Below are 21,562 nucleotides of genomic sequence, written 5' to 3' on the forward strand. Positions count from 1 at the left end.
TGTTTGGGTTTTCAAATAAAGGATCTACAAATGAAAGGAAGGAAGGAAGGAAGGAAGGAAGGAAGGGAAAGAAAAGAAAAGAAAAGAAAAGAAAAGAAAAGAAAAGTTTGATTGGGAAGGAAGAAGAAAGCACAAGCACACACACCCCATATAGATTTAGCCAAATCTCCCTAACCACACTCCGTAAACCAAAACCACTACCTAATCAGTGCTCGCTCTCTCCCTCTCCCTCTCCCTCTCCTCCTCTCTCTCTCTCTCTCTCTCTCTCTATCTCTCTCTCACACACACACACACACACACTGAAATGAAAGCAGACTGATCTCTCCAATGTATCCACTCCAATCCTGCCCCCCTCCTCCACCACTGTCACTGATTGGAGACTGCTGGGTTACACTCTGCCCGAATTGGGCAATTGGAGATGCCATTCACCAAGGCTCACCATTTCCTCCTCCCGCCTCCCCCTCCTCTCCCCCTCCCATATCTTTTGCAAGTTGCTACATTGTGGAGATGGGTTGTCTGTGCTTCAGAAGGCATCAGAATGGATGGATGGACTCACCTCTGTCCAAGGCATGGGAGAGGTCCAAGAGCCCCCCGCCTAGCCTCCTAGCTTGCCTCGAAAGGTCATCCAAGAGAGCTACCCCACCCACCTCCACAGGGGTTAACTGCTGGAGTCCTCAGCACACATGGGCCCAGCAAGCAAGCCATCCTCTCTTTGCAAGGAGAAGATGGCTAGAGAGGGTGGTGTGCTGAGGCCTCATCGAGACAATGCCAGCTGGTAAGGGCTTTCTTGACAGCTGACAGGGCCAGATGAGGCCTCAGTGCTGTATATAGCCCAGCCACACATGCCATCTCCTCCTTGCAAGGAGGAGAGAGTGAGAGTGGTTGGGGGGGTGAGAACTCGGGGCTGTTCCCAGCTGCTCAGAGGCCAGCACTGTTGGCTAGGGATGTTAGAGAATTCTGCCACGGATCCCAGGGGGGCCGAATTCCAGTGAATTCAGTCCCCTGGAATCCATGGTGGAATGGAGCCCCCCGCCGCTCTGCCTCGCAAAAGCCCCGCGAAACAGAGGCGACCTGGCCACAGCTCCAGCACCTCCAGCCACTGGCGGGCTGCTGTGGACACAAATGGCGGCCCTCATAGCGGCCAACATTTGTGTCCCTATGCCGGCCCGTGATAGGAAACATATATATTTATGTAGCCTATCACGGCTAAAGCAGGGACGCGAATGTCGTCCCCTACACCATTTGCATACCCACTTTAGCCATGATAGGATACGTAAATATTTATGTAGCCTATCATGGCTAAGACAGGGACGCTAATGGCATCCCCTACGCCATTTGCGTCCCTGCTTTAGCTGTGATAGGCTATGTAAATATTTACGTAGCCTATCACTGGCTTGCGTAGGGACGCAAATGGTGTCCCCTACGCACGACGCCATTTGCATCCGCACCAGCACAGCAGCGGTTGGAGGCCCGGCTGTGGGTTTTCCCGGCTGGCCGCGGAGCGGAGCCAACTGGGCAGGATTGTGGGAGGAGGAATGGATCACCTCCCCCTCATCGAGGATTCCAGGGGGAGGAATGGATCACCACTCCCAACAGGGGAACCCGGCGGTGCCAGGTAAGCGGGGTTTCGTACACCCCTCCTGTCAGCGCCACATGGCTCAGTGAGCGGGGTCAAAGGGGCTGGGTGGGGGGAGTCTACTGGCCTCTCAGATGAAGGTGGGTGCTTGTGACATCCCTTTTTACCACAGGCTGCACCCACCTGGTCATACCCCATCCTCCACAGCTAGGTTTTATTCGGAGGGCATCTAATCGGGCACATTGCTGCAAACTCCCTGTGCACTTCATGAGACCGCAATCAGAGAAATGGATCCCAATGGGTCTTCTAAAACAAAAACATTAGGTTGACTGCAGGGTATCCTGATGGTGCTTCACAAAAAAACAACAACTGGTTCTCAATGGGCCTGGGGCTTCATTTGTAAGGGATTTTTGGAGGAGGGAAGCTACTTGAGCATGTAATGGTGGCAGGAAACAGGGTCTACAGGCTGCCTGCACTGCCATGCAGGACGAACAATTATCTGCTCTAACATATGTTTGGTTATCTTCATCATGACTCTTTATGGAAGTGTTGCCCAAGGAAAAGGGAATACCTGCCAGGGCTGCAGCATTTGACAGTCCCGCCTTTCTCCTTCAACCAGCATCAACATCCGCTTGGGTCGGGATGAATATGCAGCATGTAAGGCATGGGCCACAGCTTGGATGCTGCTATAAGTAATGTAGCTGTCCTGAGACAGGACTCTCTCAATCTCCTCCTGGGGCAGCGTTGCCTGTTTCTCTTTCTCTCTGCAACCTATCCAAATTTTCATGGACAAAACATGCTTTGAACTTGAACACTGAAATGTTTCATCCCAAAACTGTGCCAGAGAAGAGAAGTATGGCTCATAGTAGTCATATTTTGTCATTATTTTAGTCTTCATTCTGAAGGACAAAGAACCGTGGAGGAAATGGAAGTAAGAAGGTGCAATAGACAAGTTGATGTCAAAGTTCGGAAAAGCTGGTGTGATCCAGAGTTGGGTTTTGCCCCAGTTGGGTTCTTTTCGAGTGTTCGTTGAATAAAAATCAACGGAAAACAGCCATAGTGGGAATCCGCATAGTAAACAATTACCTTCACTTCTTTCCCCCAGAAAGAAAGGTCGATCTGGAATATTTGATGTATGATATTTCGTGGTAGCCTTTTGAAGAAAGCGACACAAATTCCACTGCTGATCATCAGGGGTGTCAAGGCACCCTGGAACCTCTCCCCATTCTCAGTGTCTGGAGCAAAGAGACCGACCCACGTCCATCGGAAAAATAGGAGCAGCTGGACGATCCCCGAGTACTGGGCTTCCTCCTTCGGGGCCATGCGGTAGACAAAAGGGAACTGACTTTTGTCATTAGAAACAGGAGTAGCAATGCCATAACTGATCTAGGGAGCAAAGTAAAGTCAGAGACGGTAGTTTAGTATCAGTTTGTTTTCTGGTTGAAGGTCAAATATTTTTGGCTAAAATGGAAGGACGATTATGTACCCTGTCTTGGGTTCCATAAAGAGGAACAAGGGCAGGATATAAAATACATACATACATACATACATTTTTTACTAGTGTACAAAGAGCAAAACAACTTTGGAACAGGATACCTGCCAGAGCACCAATACAATCCAGTTCTATTGAAAATATTTTTCTTTCTCCCTTTCTCTCTATGTTCTTTAAAAAATAATTTTTAACATGGAGTTTTATTCTTTTACCTTATCTTGTATCTTTTACTGCCTCCTCCCATATGTGCCTGCCCGGACCTTAAGATCATCCTCAGCGGCCCTCCTCCGTGAGCCCCTGCCAAAGGAAGTGAGGCGGGTGGCTACTAGGAGGAGGGCTTTTTCTGCTGTGGCACCCCGGGTCTGGAATGAGCTCCCTGGTGAGGTTCGCCTGGCACCTACATTGTATTCCTTTCGGAACCAGGTGAAGACCTTTTTATTTTCCCAGGCAATTTAGCATTTTAGCTTTCTAAACTTTTAGCTTTGCTGTTTTAAATCTGTATTTTAAACTCCTGCACTGCTGCTAGGTTTTATTGTGGTTGTATTGTTATATTGTGGTTTTAATGTTCTATATATTTTAAACAGTTTTATTGTGTGCTGTTTGGTTTTACTTTTTGTGAACCGCCCAGAGAGCTTCGGCTATTGGGTGGTATAGAAATGAAATAAACAAACAAACAAACAAATAAATAAATAAATATTGTTCACCACTCCGAATCTGTCTAGACGTGGAGTCAAATATAAATGTAAATGAATAAATACAGAAATGAATTCAGAAATAAACAAAGAAATAATAAATGCCCTACAGGGCCATGCCTTCAAGAGAGAGATGGGTGACATCATAACTTCTGGGGCAGAATCATGGCAGTGGTCATGTGGGGGGTTGCAAGAACTGCTGGGGAGGGTTCTCGTTCCTGTCAGCCACGACTGTTTTCTGCAACATCTGCATCGGAGAGCCTTTCAAGACATGATTAAAGGTGCAATACTATACAAATAGATGGGCACTCATACCTCCACTGAAGTCAGAGGCAACCTCCGATCCAATGCAGGGCAGAACCAGCGCAAAGAAGGGGATTCCCTCTGTGTTGCACTTTGCCTTAGATGGATGTTTTCACGTCTCTATGTGTGGCTTCGGGAAGGGGCAGGAACCGGGCTGGGGATCATATGGAAAGCTGTATAGTACAGCTTCTGTGGTCTCCTGCCATCCGTGCCCCCAGGGATGCCCAGCCTCCCATCCCAGAGCTCCACCACTGCCATGACTCACCTCCACACACTCCAGAGAACCATTATGCCCAGGAGGCACAGGGACTGAAGAGCGAGAGCTGAGCCCAAGCAGTGCTCTGCTCCCCTTTCTATGCACCCGGCCTCCTTTCCGCTCCCCATTCACACCTGTGGGATTCTGTAGTTGCTTGACATGGAGGAAATGTGGAGGGAGAGGTCTGATTCAGCCCCTTCAAGAACGGCCAGCAGGTGATTCTTCCTCCCGCAGCTGTAATGTGGAATGTTGCTTTCGCCCCCAGCAAGGAGCTGCAGCATGGCGTAGGAGGTGGCTCTTCCGTCGAAGAAGGACTTTTAGATGTTGTAGCCCAGGGTGACATTGGGCAAGAGCCTGGGGTTCCGGTTGATCTCCTGAACAGCAAACATGAAGGACAGGATGTGCCATTTCTTTGTAGTATGGAAACTGCAAAAAATAAACAAAAATTAAATGCAATGCCTCGTGCTGTCGTTCTCCACTGAATGAAAACATATCTCAGGTTCTTTCTTTTATACCCCCAAATTCTTTTTCATGTGTTTTCAATCCCAGAAGAGCCGGTCATCACATAACGCTTTGGACATTCATAGGGGGCAGCAAACATACCTGTGTTGCAAAGCAATTGGGTATCCATCTACCTGATGAAAGGAAAGATGGAGATATTTGTACCACATTCCTTGAGAGGGGATGTTGGAAGATTGCAAGGATCAAGGATATATGTGTCTGTCTGTCTGTCTGTCTGTATTTAGATAGGTAAATCTCTCTCTCTCTCTCTCTCTCTCTCTCTCTCTCTCTCTCTCTCTCACAAACACACACACACACACATGCCTTTTGTTAAGGCTTATCAGTAAAAACTATCATTCTGTCATGTAAAATCATAATAGGGGTGGGGTATCATTCAGAATGGTTTCACCAATGTTATTGAAAATTACAGTTGCCAGAAGAAGTGTTACGTTTACATGCCATGAAGTTTCCAGGTCTACTGGTGAACTATGGGGAGAGAAACAGCACTATAAAGAGAAAAAGCAAGCAAGCAAACAATCTCCTCTCTCTGTCCAAAGTGACTTGGTGAGTATGTTTCAGCAACTGTGTTTGGATCAGAGTTTCTGAAGAAGAAAAACGAACTTTTTTAAAGTCTAAATCATTGATGATTTCCTACCTATTCCTCCTGTGTTGGGGATGGTGGATTTTGTTTTTTTAAAAATAACCCTTTTTAACATGTATGCAAGTCATCAGCTGCCATTGTAGGCCTTGTTTTCATTTTGTTTTCTGCATCATGTCATGTTTTCTGGTGTTTGAGAGGGAAATGAAAACGGCCACAGCCATTAAAGGAAAAAAAAAAAGTTCCACAATTTGCCAGGGATATTGACTGGAAAAACAATGTCTGGAGGAACATGTAGTGGGTATGTACTGGCCAATGAAATGATAGTAAAGTCGGCTGGTGTATTTAAAAGTAAGTAAATGCTTTGAAGAAATGCTAATTTCAGGTCTTCTCTGTGCGCCCGTGTGTGTGGGCATGGGCGTGCACGGGTCTACGGGTCTCCGCCTTCCTGCCTTTATCATTCTATATGTTTCAAGGCATTTCACTTCTGGTTTGAGTTCAGCTTCACTCTCTCCTTTCCCCAAAATTCTCTTTAAATCACTTCTCTTTTAGCTTTGCAGCTTTTGTTACTGAATATCACCCACGGAGACTTAAAAGTGAGTAATATGGGGAGGGGGAGTCATAGATTAACTGTGCCCTCTTATCCATGCTGTTTCAGTATGCGGAAATAAAAATAGCAATTATTTTATTATTTCCTACATAGTCCTTATAATGTATACAGTATGTGAAGTGTTAAGTGCTCGGGAACGTTGCCTCAAAGAAAAGCTGTGTCCCACTCACTTTTACTCACTGGAAATCACATCAAAGTGGAAACTGAAAACGAAGCACTCTTTAACGCTTCTGGAAGGATCACCATTTTTCCAGTCGGTAGTCACACAACCTGTAGAACCTTACAAGGAGGGTTACAGACACTTGCTTTTGCCATCTTAGCTCACCACAGACAGGATATCCAAAAAACACAGCCCCTCAGCTCAGCTTGGTGACCACAAATGCTCAACCTTCCCCCCCCAGCATCCCCCTTCCTACCTGAAGGATCATCTCCTCCCATATACACTTGCCCAGACCCTGAGATCAGCTTTAGCAGTCTGACTGCAGAAGCCCCCACCAAAGGAAGCGAGGTGGGTGGCTAGAAAGACAAATGCCTTTTCTCCTGTGGCATTCCAGTTGTGGAGGAGAAAATTAGGGTATCGTATTCTCTTATAACCAGAGTTTTGGGGGGGGGGAGTTGATTCTGTTTCTTATAATGAGAAAATGCCTCAGTGGACCAGTCTGAAACTTCATAGTGGAGGAGAAGTGTATTTGAGGATGGCCTGTGGCAATTTTGAAGTAGAACTGGTCAGAAATTGCTTTTTTCTAGGAGGTTTAATTTTGATCGGCGAGCTCCTGCAGTTTGACAGATTTTGTCCGGATTTTTTTCCCACTTGAGTTACATGGGCTACTTTGGAAGATCATTTCTCCTGTTTGTACAGCATCTCTTGGAAAACAGTTTGTCCTCTTAGGAAGGAAGAAGGTGTAGAATATACTGTGCCTCAGAAACCGATAAGGCATTTCTAGGTTTTAACCCCATTTTAAGCCGGAATTCAAATAGAAAGGACTTTCCACACCAGCCATTCAGCCATTCTGGAATATTAACTAGTCCTTAATAGCATGAAGGATGTTAATAGTCTTAAGACATGTTATATTCGGGGTGAGAAGGGGGAGAGAAAAAGAGATCTACCTATTAATAAGCCAAGAGGCGTAGCTCGGTGCCGATGATCTGCCACTGTATATTTGATATACACGGATATAGATGAACAAAATTTGGAGACACATTATACAGATTCTTAATTCTCCTATCTCTAATAACCTAAATCAACAGATCACCAAAAAGATAACCAAGGGCTTTGGTTCATTGCCATCCCAGAAGCCTTTTCTCCATTACAGGAAATCTATGCACAGAACACAAAATGAACTCAACTGGTGGTTGGCTTGAATCTCTGCTAACGCAGGAGCAACCACAGGCATCTGCAGTCTTGATTCAAAGACTTGATGATACTGAGTGACAGGAACTACACTCCTGCCCAGCAGAACCTGTTCCCCCATGACCCCATGTGATACTGCCTAGTTCTGGTACTTCACTCTCTTCTTCGATGTCTCTTCAGAATAAACAGGGCCATCAAGCATCCATTCATGCAAGACTTAATCTTGGACCAGCAGCAGCACTTCAGGGGAAGTTTTGGGAAACTCCATTCCAAAGCAGCTAAAAGAGATGACGCCGGAAGATGAGCCCCTCAGGTCGGAAGGTGTCCAATATGCTACTGGGGAAGAGCAGAGGGTATTTCCAAGTAGCGCCAGAAAGAGTGAAGCGGCTGGGCCAAACCCGAAAGGACACTCAGCTGTGGATGTGTCTGGCGGTGAAAAGAAAATCCGATGCTGTAAAGAACAATACTGTTTAGGAACCTGGAATGTCAGATCAATGAATCAAGGTAAGCTGGAGGTGGTCAAACATGAGATGGCAAGATTGAACATCGACATCTTGGGAATCAGCGAACTCAAATGGACAGGCATGGGTGAATTTAATTCAGGTGACCATCATATCTACTATTGTGGGCAAGAATCCCTTAGAAGAAATGGAGTAGCACTCATAGTCAACAAAAGGGTGGGAAAAGCAGTACTGGGGTACAATCTTAAAAATGATAGAATGATCTCAGTACGAATCCAAGGCAAACCATTCAACATCACAGTAATTCAAGTCTATGCCCCAACCACTGAGGCCGAAGAAGCTGAGGTTGATCGGTTCTATGAAGACCTACAACACCTTCTAGAACTAACACCAAAAAAAGATGTCCTCTTCATCATAGGGGATTGGAATGCTAAAGTAGGAAGTCAAGAAATCACCAGGATAACAGGCAGGCATGGCCTTGGTGTACAAAATGAAGCAGGACAAAAGCTAATAGAGTTTTGCCAAGAGAACATGCTGATCATAGCAAACACTCTTTTCCAACAGCACAAGAGGCGACTCTACACATGGACATCACCAGATGGTCAATATCGAAATCAGATTGATTATGTCCTTTGCAGCCAAAGATGGAGAAGCTCCATACAGTCAGTAAAAACAAGACCTGGAGCTGACTGTGGCTCAGATCATGAGCTGCTTCTTGCAAAATTTCGGCTTAAATTGAAGAACGTCGGGAAAACCACTAAACCCTTCAGGTATGACCTAAATCATATCCCTGATGAATATACAGTGGAGGTGAGGAATAGATTTCAGGGATTAGCCCTGATACACAGAGTGCCTGAGGAACTATGGACGGAGGTCCGTAACATTGTTCAGGAGGCAACAACGAAATCCGTCCCAAAGAAAAAGAAATGCAAGAAAGCCAAGTGGCTGTCTGATGAGGCTTTACAAGTAGCTCACAAAAGAAGGGAAGCGAAAAGCAAGGGAGAAAGGGGAAGATATACCCAACTGAATGCAGAGTTCCAGAGAATAGCAAGGAGAGACAAGAAGGCCTTCTTAAATGAACAATGCAAAGAAATCGAGGAAAACAACAGAATGGGAAAGACTAGAGATCTCTTCAAGAAAATTGGAGATCTCAAGGGAACGTTTTGTGCAAAGACGGGCATGATAAAGGACAAAGAAGGCAGGGACCTAACAGAAGCAGATGAGATTAAGAAGAGGTGGCAAGAATACACAGAAGAACTATACAGGAAAGATCTGAATGTCCCTGATAGCCATGATACTGCGGTCACTGAACTTGAGCCGGACATCCTCGAGAGTGAAGTCAAGTGGGCCTTAGGAAGCATTAGTAACAACAAAGCTAGCGGAGATGACAGTATTCCAGCCGAGCTATTTAAAATCCTAAAAGATGATGCTGTTAAAGTGCTGCATTCAATATGCCAACAAATCTGGAACACTCAACAGTGGCCACAAGACTGGAAAAGGTCGGTTTACATTCCAATTCCAAAGAAGGGCAACGCCAAAGAGTGTTCAAACTACCGCACAATTGCACTCATTTCACATGCCAGCAAGGTGATGCTCAAAATCCTACAAGCTAGGCTTCAGCAGTATGCGAACCGAGAACTACCGGAAGTAGAAGCTGGGTTTAGAAGAGGCAGAGGAACTAGAGATCAAATCGCCAACATTCGCTGCATCATGGAGAAAGCAAGAGAATTCCAGAAAAACGTCTATTTCTGCTTCATTGACTACGCTAAAGCCTTTGATTGTGTGGATCACAACAAACTGTGGCAAATTCTGAAAGTGATGGGAGTACCAGACCACCTTACCTGTCTCCTGAGAAACCTGTACGAGGGTCAAGAAGCAACAGTAAGAACCAGAGATGGAACAACCGATTGGTTCAAAATTGGGAAAGGAGTACGACAAGGCTGTATATTGTCGCCCTGCTTATTTAACTTATATGCAGAGTACATCATGAGAAATGCCGGGTTGGATGAATCAGAGGTCGGAATTAAGATTGCCGGGAGAATTATCAACAACCTCCGATATGCAGATGATACCACCCTAATGGCAGAAAGCGAAGAGGATCTCAAGAGCCTCTTGTTGAGGGTGAAAGAGGAGAGTGCAAAAGCTGGTTTGAAACTCAACATTAAAAAAACTAAGATCATGTCATCTGGCCCTATCACTTCCTGGCATATAGAAGGGGAAGAAATGGAAGCAGTGACAGATTTTACTTTCTTGGGCTCCAAGATCACCGCAGATGGTGACTGTAGCCATGAAATTAAAAGACGCTTGCTCCTTGGGAGGAAAGCTATGGCAAACCTAGACAGCAGAGTAAGAAGCAGAGACATCACCTTGCCGACAAAGGTCCGCCTAATCAAAGCTATGGTATTCCCAGTAGTAATGTATGGCTGTGAGAGCTGGACTATAAGGAAGGCTGAGCGCCGAAGAATTGATGCTTTCGAACTGAGGTGCTGGAGAAGACTCTTACGAGTGCCCTGGACTGCAAGGAGGTCAAATCAGTCCATCCTCAAGGAAATCAACCCTGAGTGCTCATTGGAAGGACAGATAATGAAGCTGAAGCTCCAATATTTTGGCCACCTAATGCGAAGAGAAAACTCCCTGGAAAAGACCCTGATGCTGGGAAAGACTGAAGGCAAAAGGAGAAGGGGACGGCAGAGGATGAGATGGCTAGATAGCATCACGGATGCAATGAATATGAACTTGAGCACACTCCGGGAAAGAGCGCAGGACAGGAAGGCCTGGCGTGCTATGGTCCATGGGGTCACGAAGAGTCGGACACGACTGAACGACTGAACAACAACAATTCCAAAGCAGATTGTGTCTGTGTAAGGCAGGAGTCCCTGCAACTCTGACCCAAGGACTCTTTTCTTGTAATTTTATTCTGATTTGAGAGGCTGTATGCTGTATGCTCTGCTGACTAACTTCCCAGGGCATTCTGAGGAAAGATTGGTCATTCACTGTCCTGGGAAAAGTCAGCTATCTCAACAAAGAGGTGGCTAATTATTTTCTAATCATCATGCGTATGAGCACTCAGCTGATTGTACGAGCTAAACTGAAGAAACTGTATACCTGTATCCCGATGTTATGTCTTGTATTTTATCTTGAATGGGTCTAACACCCATTACACACACACACACACACACACACACCTGGCTTCTTCAGAAGTAAATCCCACAGATTGAGGTACTGTAGTGGATGAGGAAGAAAGGTGCTCACCCTTAAGAAAGGGCCACAACTATGGCCCTGTAATTATTCTGGACAGGGAACCTCTGTGCGGACATTTGCATTTGGACCACTCCCAAGAAAGAACCACCCCAGCTCCAGCCTATGTCTTATCACAACATCTACTATCAAAGAGGCTGCTGGTTCTTTTGGCTGAAACAATGCAAGGGAACCCCATGGATCCAGTCATATGTGAGCATACTGAACTAAATGGTGCCTTCTCTTTAATGAAGCTCTGAATTCTTCTTCAAAAAGGACAGAGTGGCAAAAGTCAGGAGAGCGATTTATCAGGGATGAGCAGAGATACCAGAAAAGATGGACAGTCTCCCCTAAATGGGGACAACTGGAGTGCCTGTTTGGAAGCATTACATCATCAGCATCACTTACGTGACAACCCTGGTTAAAGGGGACTCAGAGAAAATGTATGGTTCGTTGCACATGAAATACTGTGAAGACAGGACTCCACTGATGAGGTAGTCTCCTGGCCGGTAATAATAGGACCCTAACTCTTGCTCTTTGTTCAGAGTGGTCAAGCAGTCTGTCTTCCACAGTTGACCAGCTGCATAAGGAAGCAGCAGCAGCAGCAGCAGCAGCAACAGTATCATTCTGGGTCTGCCTCCCTCCTGCTGTTCCTGCTTTCCGAGTGTCCTTTCACCTCCACAGCCAGCTAATCAGAAGATGTGAGAAAAGTGTTGCAAGATAGAGGCTGCAGTGTCTTTACAACAACATCCAATTCTGAGCCATAGGCAGCGGTGGGAGGTGGTGTACTAAACTACACCACAGGCATGGACATCTCAGCCTGTCCGAAATCTGAGCCCAGGCTCTCGGGAGCACAGGAGATGTTTTATGCACCAAGCTTTACAGGCATGGTGCAAGAGGGTTCCTGGAACTGCCTTTCATTCTGATGTTGACATCGTTGGTCTCCAAGGAAAACAGAAAGCAAACATCTCTTGAGCTTTGGCAAGACTCAGAATAGATCACTATGTTTTTGATAATGATCAGGGGGAAGTTCACAGCTGCAACTTCATGGATTCCCTGAGTGCCTCGAGGCGAGGTGCAGAATTGGGGAAAAACATGTTTGTGAGAAGTCACACAGGCAGCTCCATCTTCTGGTTGTCCAGGGGGAAAGGTGAGCCTGGCCTGGCCTGTATGCGAAAAACTCACACAAAAGAGCCAAGATCAAGAAAATGTCTTCGGATGCATACCAGTGTTTGGGAATGTGCGGCCCTCCACATAGCACTGGACTGCACGTTCAGTAGCCTGAACCGGCCTAGCCCATGGGGGAAAACGATGGGAGTTGCAGTCCGAGAACATCAGGAGGGCCACATCTTCCCCATTCCTTATGCGCATGAAGGCGCACACTACCTGAGGGCGTTTCCCAGCCCTGCCCCCTTTGCCAACCCTCCCAATTTCACTTCTTGTGCTGGATAGGCCAGCATGACCAGTGATCCAAGAACAAATGGTGGTCACCACACAATGGAAGGGTCTCCCCCTACTAGTACTTCCAGTGAGCTCATCAGAACTGTGCATCATCTGCGTTGGGAAGAAATAAATTATGTTCAACAAATTGGTTAGTTATGAACCCAGTTTGCAGAGAAAAATGAAATGTAAAGATAGGTTTAAGGTAACTAACTTTATTATTTGAAATATTCCAAGTGTTACATCTTTGAACTTCTCAAAACTTCCTTAAACACAGTCTTCTTGGTGTCGACTTGGAGGTGCATCTGACTGCACAGTGCTCATTGGATGGTAAAGTCAGCCTTGCACTCTCAACACAAACAGACTGGGAGCTTGTGGCTGTGCATTCTTGAGGGGTGCATACCAGGAAGCAAAGCCTAGAGTACTGCTGTCCTTGTGAACGTCCTTCAGGAATTTCTTGCCTAGAATGGAGCCATCGGTGACAATGTTGCAGATGAAAATGGGAACCAAGGATGGTGGTAGTGAAAACGTTCTGCCATGGCAGCAAAGAGTTGACAATTCACACTTGAAGAGGAAGGTGTCACATCACTCACAACCCTTAACACAGTTGCCGATATCAAACCTGTCGAGGTTGGTTGCAGGACACAGGACAAAAGGCGCAGTCTGCCTCCTGTGTCTGGGCTGATTTCAGACGTTGAGGGATTCAAGGCTGGCCAGAGCTTCGTTGGCTCCCAAAGCCGAGGGATTGCCTGCATATGCAAGCTTCTTGAGGCGGGGTTGGAATCATCCTGGCTGGGCCACAAAGCTTCTTCTCTGGGGGCTGGAGGGGTAGAATTGGTGTGGTGGCACAAGGTATGCTGGGACTCATGGTTCACCTACTTTCTGTTAAAAAGGTAAAGGTAAACTTGTCCCCAACCAGTCGTGTCCGACTCTAGGGTGCGGTGCTCATCCGCGTTTCTAAGCCAAAGAGCCAGCGCTGTCCGAAGACGCTTCCGTGGTCATGTGGCCGGCATGACTGAACACCGAGGTGCACGGAACGCTGTTACCTTTCCCGCTGAGGTGGTACCTATTTATCTACTTGCAATTTCTTGCTTTCGAACTGCTAGGTTGGCAGGAAACTTTCTGTTACCAGTAAGCATTTGATGTCTAGGCATGTTGGTAATGTGTGGATTACTGTATATAAAGGTCATTTTGTTAAATGTAACAGCTTGAGACTTCCTTTCTCAGCAATGAATAAACTTTGACTGGGTTACTTTTAACTGTTTGTTGTTTATTCGTTCAGTCGCTTCCGACTCTTCATGACTTCATGGACCAGCCCATGCCAGAGTTTCCTGTCAGTCCTCGCCACCGTCAGCTCCTCCAAGGTCGAGTCCGTCACCTCCAGAATAGCATCCATCCATCTTGCCCTTGGTCGGCCCCTCTTCCTTTTGCCTTCCACTTTCCCTAGCATCAGCATCTTCTCCAGGGCATTCTGTCTTCTCATGATGTGGCCAAAGCACTTCAGTTTTGCCTTTAACATCATTCCCTCAAGTGAGCAGTCTGGCTTTATTTCCTGCAGTATGGACTGGTTTGACCTTCTTGCAGTCCAAGGCACTCTCAGGATTTTCCTCCAGCACCACAGTTCAAAAGTGTCTATCTTCCTTCGCTCAGCCTTCCTTAAGGTCCAGCTCTCGCAGCCATAGGTTACTCATCATCCTCATGGCAATCACTCGTGACCGGGTAAGGTTGTCTTCCGAAGATAGAGTCTATGTGGATAACTCTTTAAAAGGATTAAACATTCATAGAAGATAGGTCAATCAACCCATTAATCTCTAGCAGTGGTTCTGCAGGTGGCTACGAAGGCCGATTCTGGATCTACACAGCCTCCCACAGCGAGGACATAGGTTTCCAGCTGGAAGGCGGTCACAGTGAGGGTTTGCTTGACATGCCTTCCGCTGAGCTCGTTTCTCCCTTTCGCTCTGTACTCGTGCTTCTTCAAAGTCTATAGCACCTAGGGTTGGCGGAGAATTTCTCCCCGAAACTTCGGGGGGCCGAGCACCAACGTGTTCAGCCCTCCGAACAAGTTTTGGGGAGAAATCCTCCGAACCCCCCCCCGCACCCCGCACCCCCCCGGGACGGGACTTACCTTCACCGAATGTCCCTCCCGGTGGCGGGTCTGGCCGGCGGTTCGGCGGGTGTTCGAGCGGGGCAGGAGCAGCAGCCGGTCTTTCGACCGGCTGCCGCCGCCACCATTGCAATCAAAGAAAAAAAAAAAGCCCCCTGATAGGCTACGTGACGATTCACGTAGCCTATCACGGCTAGATTTGCAAAGTCAGCCGTGATAGGCTATGTCAATCGTTACGTAGCCTATCACGGGTGACTTTAAAAAAAAAAAAAGCGCGCACGCTAATGGCGGCCCCCATAGGGAGCCGCCATTCACGTTCCTTATTTGGTCGCTGTAGTCTACGTAAATGTTTACACAGACTATGGCAAAAATAAGGGCAACACTATTTGCGTTGCCCTTATTTTCGCCGTAGTCTACGTAAACATTTACGTAGACTACAGCGACTAAATAAGGAACGCGAATGGCGGCTCCCTATGGGGGCTGCCATTAGCGTACGCGCTTTTTTTTTAAAAAAAAGTCACCCGTGATAGGCTACGTGATGATTGACGTAGCCTATCACGGCTGACTTTGCAAGTCTAGCCGTGATAGGCTACGTGAATCGTCACGTAGCCTATCAGGGGGCGTTTTGTTTTTTTTAAAAAAAACTTTCGCTTTCGCGGCCGGGCGAGGCGGGAAGCCTCCACCCCAGCCTGAATTTCGGCCGGGCTGAGGTGGGAAGCCTCCCCCCCCGGCCTGAATTTCAGCTGGGCCGAGGCGGAAAGCCTCCCCCCCCCCCCGGCCTGAACTTCACGGGGAGAGCAGCGAAGCACCTCCCCCCCACCGCGAACATCCTTCGAGGACAGGTAAGGGACTTTCATCCGCCCCTAATAGCACCTTTAATATAGGCTGACCTCCAGTTGGAACGCTCATGAGTTAGAGCTTCCCAGTTTTCAATGCTTACGTTACATTTTTCTAGATTAGCTTTAAGAACACCTTTAAAGCTCTTTTGCTGTCCACCAATATTCTGTTTTCCATTGTAAGCTGGGAATAGAGTAACTGCTTTGGAAGATGATAATCAGGCATTCGAACAACATGGCTGTTCCAGCAAAGTTGATATTGGAGAATCATTGTTTACTATTCTTCCAGTACGCTCACATTAGTCTGTCTGTCTTCCCAAGTAATTTGCAGAATTTTTCAGAGCGTAGGCAGCATTGGTGGAATTTTTTGAGAAGTTGGGAGTAGGGATATACGAAAGTCACTTACCTTTTTGTGGATGTGATTCGTGGTGGGGGGGAGGAGCTCCGTCCCTCCCCCTGGAACCCTACATGGCTGGCTCCGCTCTGCACTACTTTGTAAAAAAATACAAAGCTGAGCTGGGGGCAAGTGGGGTGCTGACATGTGTAGGAGTAGGAAGGACAGATACTGAAGCTGAAGCTCAAATATTTTGGCCACCTAATGCGAAGAGAAAATTCTCTGGAAAAGACCCTGATGCTGGGAAAGACTGAAGGCAAAGGAGAAGGGGACGGCAGAGGATGAGATGGCTAGACAGCATCACCGATGCAATGAATATGAACTTGAGCACACTCCAGGAGAGAGCGCAGGACAGGAAGGCCTGGCGTGCTATGGTCCATGGGGTCACGAAGAGTCGGACATGACTGAACGACTGAACAAAGACTTACTTCTGAGTAGACATGCACAGAGTTGGTTCTCCTCTCTGCTCAGCTTTGTATTTCCACTTCCAGTTCATTATCAAACCTCCTGTTAGTTATCTCAGAAGACCCTTGGGTGAATGGGGGGGGGGTGTTTCCAGGGAACAGCTGGATTGAGGGAGATTCACACACACACACACACACACACACACACACACACGAAGAATATAGTTCTTCATATTCCCTGGTATGTTTATTCTCCATTTTGTCCATTCTCTGAGCATGTGCAGAGTGTGCTTTTTATTCAAACAAAGAGAAGGTTGCTGATCTTTCCCTTCATGCTGCATTTGTACAAGTGTGACTGCGTCAGAAAGAACTTTCCCTTATACTGTCTCTTTTTCTTCATGAGTTTCATAACAGAAGTATGGTGCAGTGGTTAGAGTCCAGCCCAAAGTCACCCAGTGGGATAACTAACAGGTTTGCTAATGAGCTGGATGTGGAAATACAAAGCTGAGCTGGGGGGAAGTGGAGTGCTGACATGTGTAGGAGTAAGTTGCATTGAATTCAGTAAGACTTACTTCTGAGTAGACGTGCACAGAGTTGGTTCTCCTCTCCATTTTTGCCTCACAACGTCACCAACAAGGCTTGATGTGGAAATAGAAAACCGGGCAGGGGGAATAATACCTCGTGCAGGGCTCCAGACCAGCATGGTCATTTTCAAAGGTTTTTTCTTCCTTTCAAATAGCATTGCTTTAAACAAAGAGTGCATCGCTCAGGGACACCTAGGGCAGCCTTGTTTTGGGAAGCCCCAAGGAGGAGGAAGTGTTTTGGCTGAAAGTAATTACTGCATGTCTCAGGGCAGGGGAAAAAATACATAAATATCTACGAAAATAGCCTTTCTTACCGAAGTTATGCAGAATTACGGCTGTCAGTATGGATTTATCTTTGTAATTTTCAGAGAGGAAAAAAAAGAGGGGAATTCCGAGGGCTTGCAAATGATGGTACGGAGCACTGGCCGCAAACTGCGGAAGTCAAGAGGCACGGAAGGTATGCAATTCGTACATCCCTAGACCACAGCAGCACAAAACCAAGTCACAGAACATACAGAAACTGACATAAGACTACAGTAATCGCTAATTGAAATTATTAGTTGAAATTGTTAGAATTAAAACAGATTCTTAAAATAACAAGCTTTACATCTACAGTACATATTACAGACTGAGATAAGAATACATTTCTCATATTTTCCAGTCTCCCAGGCCAGGCACCACAGTGGGATCTACGTAGTTTCCCCCACATTTCGCAGCCTTGGCTGTAGAAGAAACAAACCTCCAGGCCACACACGGGGGAGTTGCTTGTAGCAGAAAACCCAATTTCCTCTCTACATCCCAAAATTTCATTTCCCTTAAGAAGGGATCTAAATCACAATCTCTGATATCAGTATAGAGTTGACATTTGAGAATATAATGTGCCAAATCCCACAAAACGGGTTTCCCACAAAGAGACCATCTCTCTTAGACTGGCACACCACAAAATCTACCCACTTTCATCATTGAATCCATTTGTTTGAAGCCCCATTGAGTGAAACCCTTCAACATTTTAGTGACAGGGAGAATATAAGGTACCCTTCGGATTGATGCTGTCCTGTCATCCCTGCCAAGCACCTCGCTGCTCTAAAACTATTTGGAATAGTGCTCAAGGTGACGAACAACACTAAAGTATGAGATCAAATATGAACCTATAACTAAAACATAAATTCAAATAAGTTAAAGCCACATCAATAAAAAAGAAATCGCACCCGCCACTTCAAACCCACTTCTGCAAACAGTTTTATAACCGAAACCTGCCCTGAATAAAGACCCCTTTGCCTGCTGCTGGGGGGTGAACAAAGTAGTAGCTGGCCTTGTAACGTACCTTATAGGGATGTGCGAACTCACACCCATCTCAGATTTCCGGGCACCCGCCCATCCCCTGCCCCCACTCACCAGTTCCCAGATCCTGCTTGAGCCCCTCCCATGCTCAGCAAGCAACCTGCACTCACCCTGGCAGCCTTGTTGAGCTCTGTGGTCACCATTTTTTGAAAAATGAAATGGTACGGATGTCAGAGAATTCCACCACGGATCTCGGTGAGGCCAAATGTCAGTGCATTTGCCCCCCTGAAATCTGTGGCAGAACGAAGCCCCCCCGCCCCGCGAAATGGGCCCGGAACGGAGCACCTACCTGCTGCCATCCGTGCTGACTTGCGAATGGCGGCCGCGTCTGCGGGTGCCATTTGTTTCTTCCATGTAGCCGTGATAGGCTACATAAGTATTTACATAGCCTATCATGGCTTAACTAAGGGAACGCAAATGGCGGCAGCTACGGTGGCCGTCATTTGCGTTCCCTTTTTTTTGCCGTTTTAGCCTACGTAAATATTTATGTAGGCTAAAATGGCAAAAAAGAAAGAAAAGGGGAACGCAAATGGCGCCCGCCGTAGCCGCCGCCATTTATGTCCACTGTTTGTTTGTTTTTTCCGTGATAGGCTACGAATATATTTACATAGCCTATCATGGCAAAATACAGGGACGCAAATGGCGGCAGCTACAGCAGCCAACATTGGCATCCCTGCAGGCTGACCAGCGGCAGGATGTCCAGCTGCGGGCAGCCCTGGCCAGTAGCTCCCCGGAATCTCTGTAGAGTGGAGCCGGCCAGAGAGAATTTCGGGGGGAGGGACGGAGCGCCTCCCATTCACTTCAAATGTCACCCTTGGAAACGGTAAGTGACTTTCGTATATCCCTGTAAAATGGTGATCACAAAATGCGCATAGCACGACAATGCACATTTTGTGAATGCACATATTTGTATGTGTGCAAAAATGCACATTTTGTGATTTGGAAGGAGTTCCCTTGTAAAAGCCATAGAGCCATGTTTTTCTGCCATGGCGGTGCTGGAAATGATGGATGCATATTGCTTAGGGCTTAGTCCATGGTGTCCTGTGTGGTCTGGGAAGGATTTGATAGTGGTTTGCAGGGATGGATCTCTGGGGCATCTTAGTACCTCAGCAGACTCACAGACTTTATTTCTGAATGTTGGGATATATAAATAAATAAATGAATGAATGAATGAAAGAATAATACATATATATGTAAACAATTAAAATAAAAAGAGAAGCAGAAGGAGTAGAGAGAACCAAAGCAGCTATGAGGGAGCGAGGAAGAGGGTGAAGAGTGTAGTTTCGGAGCCCTGGTCTCACCTCCATCCTCAGAAACAGAGAAATCCTATGGCACTCTAAACACTGTCTATTACTGCTTTTACATAGGTCTGTGCACTGCAGAGCAAATGGACAATTGGCCTTGGCCAATCATTTACTATAGAAGCAATATCATAAGAGACAAGGCCAAGGTACTTGTTTAGGATGAACATCTACAGAACACAGACAGGTTGAGTACAGTACATTATGAAACTTTCTTCTACTGAATCACAATGTCAAGCCAACTTGTACCAAAATTGCCTGTGGAGACAGGCAACAGCTCCCAGTGGAGGTTGGTGGCTCCAGGTTTGGTGAAGCTGTGAATCCATGCTGGTTCAGCACGTTGGATTCCTCTTTTAGAGCTCTGGTTGGTTCTGTCTGAAACCCAGAATGCTTAAACAGCTCCACTGCAATCACAGCTGCCAGCCTCCAGTGGCAGCTGCCCAAAATCTCAGGCTGAGAATGTCAGCATCCAAAGTTAAAATGGCCCGATACCAAAAACTGAGTATAGGACTATCCGATATCAAATATCTCTCTGTTCAGGGGACTGTCCACTTCGAAATAAAGAATTCCCTCCTATCAAAAACATCATTTATGTGCAGTAAATGTGTGATGACCACAGATGACAATGACAAGAAAGGAAATGGGAATACCAAATTAAAATCCGGCACTCTCTTAGAATAAGTCTTAATGACAAAAAGTGCATGAAAACTTCGTAGCAAGCAAAGCAAATACAGTAAACTAATTCCATATACCCACAAACAAAAATCCATTTCATGTGTTGCATTCAGGGCTTTCCATGTGCACTCAAGCTGGAATATGCTGGTATACTGCAGCTGTTAAGGGCCTCATCTTGAACAGATGCATTACTTAGACAATACAGGTATGTGATAGTTCCAGCCTCGCCACTACCTTGATGTGGATGGTGGTCAGTGGCAGAGTGACAGGCCCAGATTCACCTCTTTGCTGTTACTGAAGCATGGAGACTGTGCAACTGGAGCTGTGAGCACATCAAAAGGTTCTGTTAACTATGATCTCACCAATACTAGTATCTCCTCCAAACCTATGCTAAATATTCTTCTACAATTCTACTTCTGTGGGTCAGATGCCCTAGTTTGGTTTAAACATGATATGCTCCTTTGCATTCAGATCAGGCCTCAAAACAATAATGTAGCACTTTGGAAGAAAGATGCACCCCAACAACCCAGCACTGGAGGCCAAAATTGAGAAGACCTGCACGGCCACCATGTATTTCCCCTTGGTACTCAGGTAGGAGGGCACAAAAGACAGCCAAACACTGCAGAAGACCAGCTTGCAGCATGCAGAAGACCAGCATGCAGCATTCATGGAAGGAGATTGTTCCTTCCGTGCATGGAGCGCAAGCGTAGCAGCAAGGTGGCTCTCCTTCCTGGACCTCCTTGGCGTATCCAGGGAGACAGCTCTCAGTGCACCTGGAACGAGGCACGGTCTAGCAGCAAAGAGAAGGAGCATAAAGGAAACAGTATTATGGATATTTGTGCCTATGGAAAAGAGTCATACAATTTAGACAGTACAGGTAGTGGCAGAGGCCAATCACAGTGGACAATAGGGGGAGAGAGATGAGCTCTTCAAGGGAGGATAGCACCACCTCTGAAAAGGCCTTCTCCTCTTCCCCTTTATGATCTTCAGTGGCAGGGCAGGAGGAAAGGGAAGGATCGGAGGCCTCATGACGCAGCAGGGAAAGGAAAGGCGTTTGAAGAAGGGGGTCAATGGTGCATTTAGAGACACTGAAGGGGATATATGGTGGATTTCTATCCCCCAAATATGTTCAGCACCTTGGATAACTCCTTTAGAGTTCCAGTGGGATCTGATTAGAAATCCCATTCCAATGAGAAAAAAGAGTTCTTTTAGAGTTCCAGTGGGATCTTTTAGAGTTCTTTTAGAGTTCCAGTGGGATCTGATTAGAAATCCCATTCCAATGAGAAAAAAGCCCCATGAAACAGAAAGGACTTCCTGCTAGGGATGGCGGAGAATTCTGCCACGGATTCCAGTGAAGCCAAATGCACTGGCATTTGGGCCCCCGGAATCCATGGCGGAACGGCCTC

The sequence above is a fragment of the Heloderma suspectum genome, chromosome 2 (genome assembly GCF_057233095.1).
Source record: "Heloderma suspectum isolate Gila_16-S chromosome 2, 16-S_ref, whole genome shotgun sequence".
Classification (NCBI taxonomy): Eukaryota; Metazoa; Chordata; class Lepidosauria; order Squamata; family Helodermatidae; genus Heloderma; species Heloderma suspectum.